The following is a 6,912-nucleotide window of genomic DNA, read 5'->3' as shown; positions in this document are numbered from 1 at the left end:
CTTCTAAAAGGGGGAAAAGAAAATAATTACAAGAGAATGATTACAAGAATAATAAGTTTTATAAAAGTCTTAATCATATAAATCAGACCAAACTCCCTGTGAAATAAAAATGAAAGCTTGGCTCCACTGGAATAAAACATAAACCTCTGCTTTCAAGGTGGACAGGATTTCACATAAACCTAGAAGAGAAATGAGCAGTAATGCCTGGTTTATTTCTGTGCAGGGGAAACATCCCCAGCAGAGTACCAGGCTACTTGAGCTCTTCAAGCCTTTTCCAAGGAACATAAAAGCCAGAGATCTGGTGCCAAATCCCCTGGCTGGCTCTCTCCAAAACAAGGAGTAATTCTTACACACCATGGAGGATTTCAGCACGTGCTCAAAAGCAAATACCTGGATTTGCCTCATCCAAAGTGAAGCAGTGCCTGCAGGTGTGCAGAGTGCTGCAGTGCCCTTCTGCCCCTGTGTACTCTGCAAAGCTGGGCTGGCCTGGAAACATGGACAACACAGTCCCAGGGCACTCCAGCTCAGCTTAGGAGCATGATTCACAGCAGCCATCTCAGATTATCAGTGTAACAGCTGCTAGCTGCATCACCTACAGTCCAAATCACCCCTCCACAGAGAAGCAAAGCCAGGCTTGCCAAGCTCCCCTTCCCTGCTGCTTTGTGCCCCAGAATAGGCAACATTAAAAACATTTTGGCCATGGGGTTTTTTATCCAGCATTTTCTGCTTGATATGTAAACCAAGGCATATTAAATGCATGTATATATGTGCATATTTGTAGGCACTCCACATATTTGAGCCCATTTCTTACAGAAGTCTGCACTAATAGGTTGTATCCACCACAGGTCCTCAGGTTCCCTCTGTTTCTGAGCAGAGGACCTGGGGAGGCAGCTAAGGGGAAAGGCTGCTGCTCTGTAAATACTGCATCCCCCCTTCATGAGATGCTGGGCTCAGGAGGAGGCAGAGCCCAGCTTGCAGCAGAGGAGTAATTGCCTTCTGGAAGTGAGCTGCAGCAATCTGTGCCTTCCAAATGCAGTTTTCAGTCCCCATCTGCAGGCAGGATGGAGCAGGGCAGCTCAGCCCCCCAGCCAGGCTGGGGGACACTGAGTTGAGCTGGGTAAACCATGGCCCTGCAGGGCAGGATGAACAACAGCCACCCTGTCCAAACCACAGCAGCAATCTGCAGATAAAATTTTGTCTACACCTCACTTAATCACCAGCCAGAGTTTTGAGGGTCTGGTCTACACAAGTGGCTGTAAAGGGGCAGCTCTGGGCAGGGCTGGCAGGGTCAGGCTGGGGTAGGTACAGTGTGGAATGTGTACACACTGTACCTATTTTTGATGAGACAGAAAGGTGGGAACAGGCAGATACATCTATGTGTGCAGCTGGGGCAGAGCAGGTCCATGCCTGGCAGTGCTTTGGGAAGCACCAGGGATGCAGAGGAGAGCAGCACAAACCCTGCAGAAACGGGGGGTGTGCATCCATCCCTCAGGATGGTGCCTTGCTCTGGTGACCCAAAGCAGCCCAAACCACAGCAGCTTCCCAAGCCAGCTGAAAGAAGAAAGAAAGATAGCTACCCTCTCAGACAGCAACACACATCAACTACATGAGCAAAACCAATCAACTCCCACATTTCCAGCTCGAGGAAATGGCTAAACACAGGACAAATCTGGGGAGAGGGGAGTGTGCAGCTGAGTTGTGAGCTCCACAGCACCTGCATGGTGGCTCGCTGCTTCCTCAAACACCAACAACCACCAAACTCCATTGGTGTTTTTTGCTTTGTCTGCTTGATAGGTTGATGTCCACACCCTAAGGCAGTAAAATCCTAAAGGTAAATTTTCCTTAGTCCTCACACTGGAAAATGAAGATTAAGAGGAACATGTTGAGCTTCAGCCCAAGGCAAAAGAAAAGAACAACTTAATCAATACTTCCAGGTGAGATACTCTTCCCTTTAGCTGAGGAAGCAGGAGGAAGGTTTTGATTAAAGTCCACCTTCCAGCCCTTTCCCATTTTAAGATGTTTCACCATTATCTAAGCACTCTCCACCTGCTCACAAACAGGTTGTTAATGCAGGCTATGTTACTCAAATTTGTCAAAAGTGATTTAAAATCCCATCAACATCAGAAAACTGTAAAGGATAATATTAACCACTAAGTCCAGCAAGTCAAGAACTGCATTTCCACTAGTTTCTAATTAAAATTACTCTGTAGTAAGTTTGTCTTAATTTTCTGTTGTGACACAGTCCTCTAATTAATACATTTTTACAACCAAAATAATGAGTTTTCTATATTATATCTGTCTAATAATGTATCTTCCAAGAAAAATGAGATTAATCATTATTTTAAAACACTGACTTTATGGGGTTTTTATTTCCTTTATGAGATCTGCACAGATAAATCAAAAAAACCACCGTTTCCATCACCCTCCCAAATAGGATTAATTTACCATAAGGAAAATGGATGGAAGCATCAGAAGCGCTCACTCCAAATATGCTCACAGTGACTAATACCATGAATATGAAAAACTACCTTAACTGATATCTAGGTTGCAGATAGATCTTGGCAGAAGACAGAGGAAATGAATGCAATCACTGCAAAATATGTAAAAATGACAGAGAGAGGAAAGTCTAGACAATGTGAGATGATTGCCACGCTCTCCAGCTCGGAATGCAGAGCCTGTCTTCTGATTGTTCTGAGGTTTAAACTGCCGAACAAACACTGCTCTTCAAACCCATATGGGCAAGCAATTTGCCATATGTTTCAGAACATGGCACAAGTACCCAGAGATGCACCACTGCTAATGCTGCAAATAGAAAAAAGCCAGAAATGCCATCCCTGTCGCTCTGATACATTAACAAGGGAGTGGAGCGCTCCAGGCTTGTTTTTAAAAATAAATTCCAACCCTCTACATGGTAACTTCTCCATCTCCATGCTCATAGCCAGGTGAGCTTGCCCTGGCTCCCAGAGCCCTGGTACCAAAGAATTGATCTAGGACTCTGGGTTGATGGTAAATTGTCAGCAGTGTGTGCAGGCAGCTGAAAGGGCCAGCTGTGTCCTGGGCTGCATCCATCCCAGCATTACTGGCCAGTCCAGGGAGGTGATTGTCTGTGATGGTGGTCACAAGGGTTTTCAGGTGAAGAGGGATGAGAATGTTGATTCCATAATCAGAAGGCTTGATTTATTATTTTATGATATATATACATATAACATTATGGCTATACTAAAAGAAATAGAAGGAAAAGTTCTCGGAAGGCTAGCTAAGCTAAGAATAGCAAAGAATAAATAACAAAGGTCTGTGCCCCGGCAGAGAGCAAGAGCCAGCTCTGCCATGAGTGGTCAGTAAATCCAAACATCCACATGAGACCAATCACAGATCCACCTGTTGCGTTCCACAGCAGCAGATAACCATTGTTTACATTTGGTTGCTGAAACTGCAGCTTCTCAGAAGGGAGAAAAACCCCAAGAAAGGATTTTTCACAAAAGATGTCTGCAACAATTGTCCTGCTGCACAGTGCCCCGGCATGCTCTCTGTGCAGTTTTGGGCACCTCAGGTTGAGGAGGATATAGAATTATTAGAGAGCATCCAGAGGAAAGTGACTAAGGTGGTGAAATGTCTTGAGGACAAAATTCACAAGGAGAGGCTGAAGTCACTTGGCTTGTTCAGTCTACAGAAGGGAAGTCTGATGGGTGATGTCATGGCAGCCTAAAACTTCTTCAAGAGGGGAGAAAAGAGGTGCTGATCTCTTTTCTGTGATATCCAGTGACATATGGAACAAAGCTGTATCAGGGGAAGTTTCAATCAGGCACTAGAAAAAGGTTTTGCACAGAGAGGTTGGCCATCACTGAACAGGCTCCTGGAGCAAGCAGTGATGGCATCAACCCCATAGGAGTTCAAAGAGCATCTGAATGATGTTCTTAGTCATATGGTTCAGTTTATACTTGTCCTGAAGGAAACAGGTAATTGGACTTGATGATCCTTATGTGGTCCCTTCCAACTTGAAATGTTCTAAGATTCCAAACCGTCCAGGTCCAGCAGTGCACTGTATCCACCTAAATCTTGTGTGGAGAAAAGATCCAAGGACAACTGTCTCCGTGTCCCCCCATTCTCTCTGAAGCATGGGAAGAAATCCTGGGCACCAGGACTCAAAGGAAACCCCATGTGCCCCATTCAGCTTGACATCTTCTCTCTCCTATCCCTCAGCCTCCCTGCACCATGAAGAGGTTGCATGGGCAAAACTGTCCTTTTGTGAAACCTTACTGCCAATTTCTACCATTAATTTAAACACCAACATTCCATGCACTCAGCCTTAAACTAATGAGGCAATGCTTTCTTTCTGTAGGGAAAAAGTGCTCTCCTCAAGATCCCAGCTGGTGATTCTTGGTCTGGATTGTTCTCCTAAGTGTTTCTTCTACCCCCTTGCACACACTGCTCTCCTTCTCCACGTCTCAGTGATCCATTTGTCTGCTCCTCCCAACCACATCACACATAACAGAACACCACTCCATCATAAAACCAACATTTCCTGCAAATATTAAAAGAAACTGTCAGCTAATGACGGCTTATTCAGAGGAGAGTGTGCAAAATTTCCAAATATATTGAAAAAAATCTCTTATTATTGAATGGAGCATCTAAACAGCCTGTACAACCTCATTTACTCACCAGAGCTACGTGCTGCTGGTACACCATTCACCTGAACAGTTGTCAAACATCAGGGCAGGCTGTAGACACCTGCACACAGGATGTTTCTGGTCTTTTGAGTCTGATTATATTGATGCTGGTTATAACCATTTACAGACCATAGTTTTAGGACACTAACAGTGTTTGCTTGTAGTCAAACAGTCAGTAATTTGCTCCTGCTTAAGTCTGAAATCTTAAGCCAAAAAGGTAGGACATCAATTTACCTTCAAATAAAAATTTGCAACCTGATTTCAATACTACGATTTCTTCCCTCTGCCATATCAATTAAAAACCAGATAATCCTGCTGCTGGTATTAAATAAAGTGGCACAGAAATAATAAAAATAGGAATATTCTTAGAAGAATAATAACAAGAAATGGTACTCACAGCTGATAATTCTGTGGCTGCCCCAGTCAGAGGAATATCTTGTCAGGGGCAATCCTCACAACTCTATCCCAAAGGCTCTGGAAATGTTTTATTAAATAATAGCTGCATTTAAGAAAGAGTATTGCAGGGAATTAACAGTCCTGCTGTCTTTCTTGTTGGGTTTTGTGTTCTGACACTGTGAAAGCCTTTGCATTTTTAGAATGCAGAACTGCATATGCAAGGAAATCTGTGGCTGAAACAGACAATTTGTACGCATTGCCCCTTGTGAAGAGAGAGCTCCATTCTCTTTGTAGCTGTCTCTAAAGCTCTGTAATGCCATGATGGGGCACTCCTGAGCCTTCTCTGCTCCAGGGAGGAGACCCAACTGCTTTAGTCTTTCCTCACAGGGCGGGTGTGGCTGGTGGCTTGATCATCTCCAGCCTGTCTGCATCTCCATCTAAGGTCAGCAGATGCTCCTCAACCACTACTCAAGCTATCTAATATACATTATTTTCTTGTACTGCAGTCACAACTCTAAGTTTTATAGAGCTGGGCTGGTGTCTTGATGAGTTGAAGTCACAGCTGCTGTTAGAAGGAGCTGATTCACAGGCTGAGATCTGGAGAAAAGAGAATTGGTGTTGTTCTCAGAACGTTCCCCACCTGTGAGCTCCAGGTATAATATCTGTATTATCAGTAGTAACTTTAACAAGGCACCAACGTAATCTTCAATGAGACCCTCACTTACCTTCATGGGTTGGTTTAAATGTTATTTTTAAACATTAATAAATCTATTTTGCCTTTTATTTCAAATGGCCCAGCTGAGAGAATTAGAAAGAAACCAAATATAAAGGTAGTGGCAAAAGCTGCTCCACTAGTCCCAGTAGTGCGTTTCTTGGCTGTGCATTATTAAGCCAACACAAAGAACATTTCCAGGAATACCATTATGCTGCTGCATAGAGAAAAATGCTTCTGATTAGCATGTACTCGATATGCTTGGAAAATTAGTTCTCCTTCAAAGAATTCCAGCAACAAGTGAAACATCTGTTGTTTCCTCCAAGTTATAACAATTATTTTACAATTACTCCTTTGCATACTTTGAATTTCTAATTTTTTATTTTTATCAAGAAAGCCAAGATTTGTGGTGCAATTGGAATTCACAATGTGCACATGTGTGTGGGAAGGAAGAATAGGAAATAATGGCAGTCCCTAACTGCAGCGTTATGTCACCCCAAGGCTAAAATTGTTGGCCATCTACATTATTTGCATTCACTGTATTAATTCCCCTCTGTACACAATGGCAATTAATCCCATTTCAATAAATTCAATGGCTCCTATTTATTCCAAGGTTGGTGGCAGTGATCCCTATTGTTTGCAGCCACACAATATGCTTTCTGCAGCCAAAACTCCAGCTCCCACCCCTTCCAGCAGCACACTGCTTGTGCAGCTGTGGCAGCACCAGCGCTCGGGGTACGAACAACACCGAAATAAATGGTGTTAAAAGAAAACCCTGAGCAGGTTGGAGCAGCAGCAGCATGGCAGCAGAAACGTGCAGAGGCACCTGGGAGAGGCTGGAATTGCTGCAGCCAGTTTCTCAAGTGGTGAAAACAGGTCACAGCACGGGCAAAAAGAGCTGTGAAGAGTCAAACCCCTGGACAGCACAGAAGTCAGAAGCCTGGTAATATTCACATCTATAACGCTGGAGACAGACCCACCTCATTATATTCAGTGCAGTTTATCTGCTCTCAGGAGCTGTTGCTTCACAAGGTGATGCACAAATGAGAGGTGAGAAATGCAGGTTAAATACGGTACTTTGCTCTTCCTGCTGTGTTTGCCTGCACAATGACAGCACAAGAGCCAGGGGCAATGGCC

This window comes from Melospiza melodia, chromosome 4 (genome assembly GCF_035770615.1).
Source record: "Melospiza melodia melodia isolate bMelMel2 chromosome 4, bMelMel2.pri, whole genome shotgun sequence".
Classification (NCBI taxonomy): Eukaryota; Metazoa; Chordata; class Aves; order Passeriformes; family Passerellidae; genus Melospiza; species Melospiza melodia.
This window is presented reverse-complemented; position numbering follows the sequence as displayed.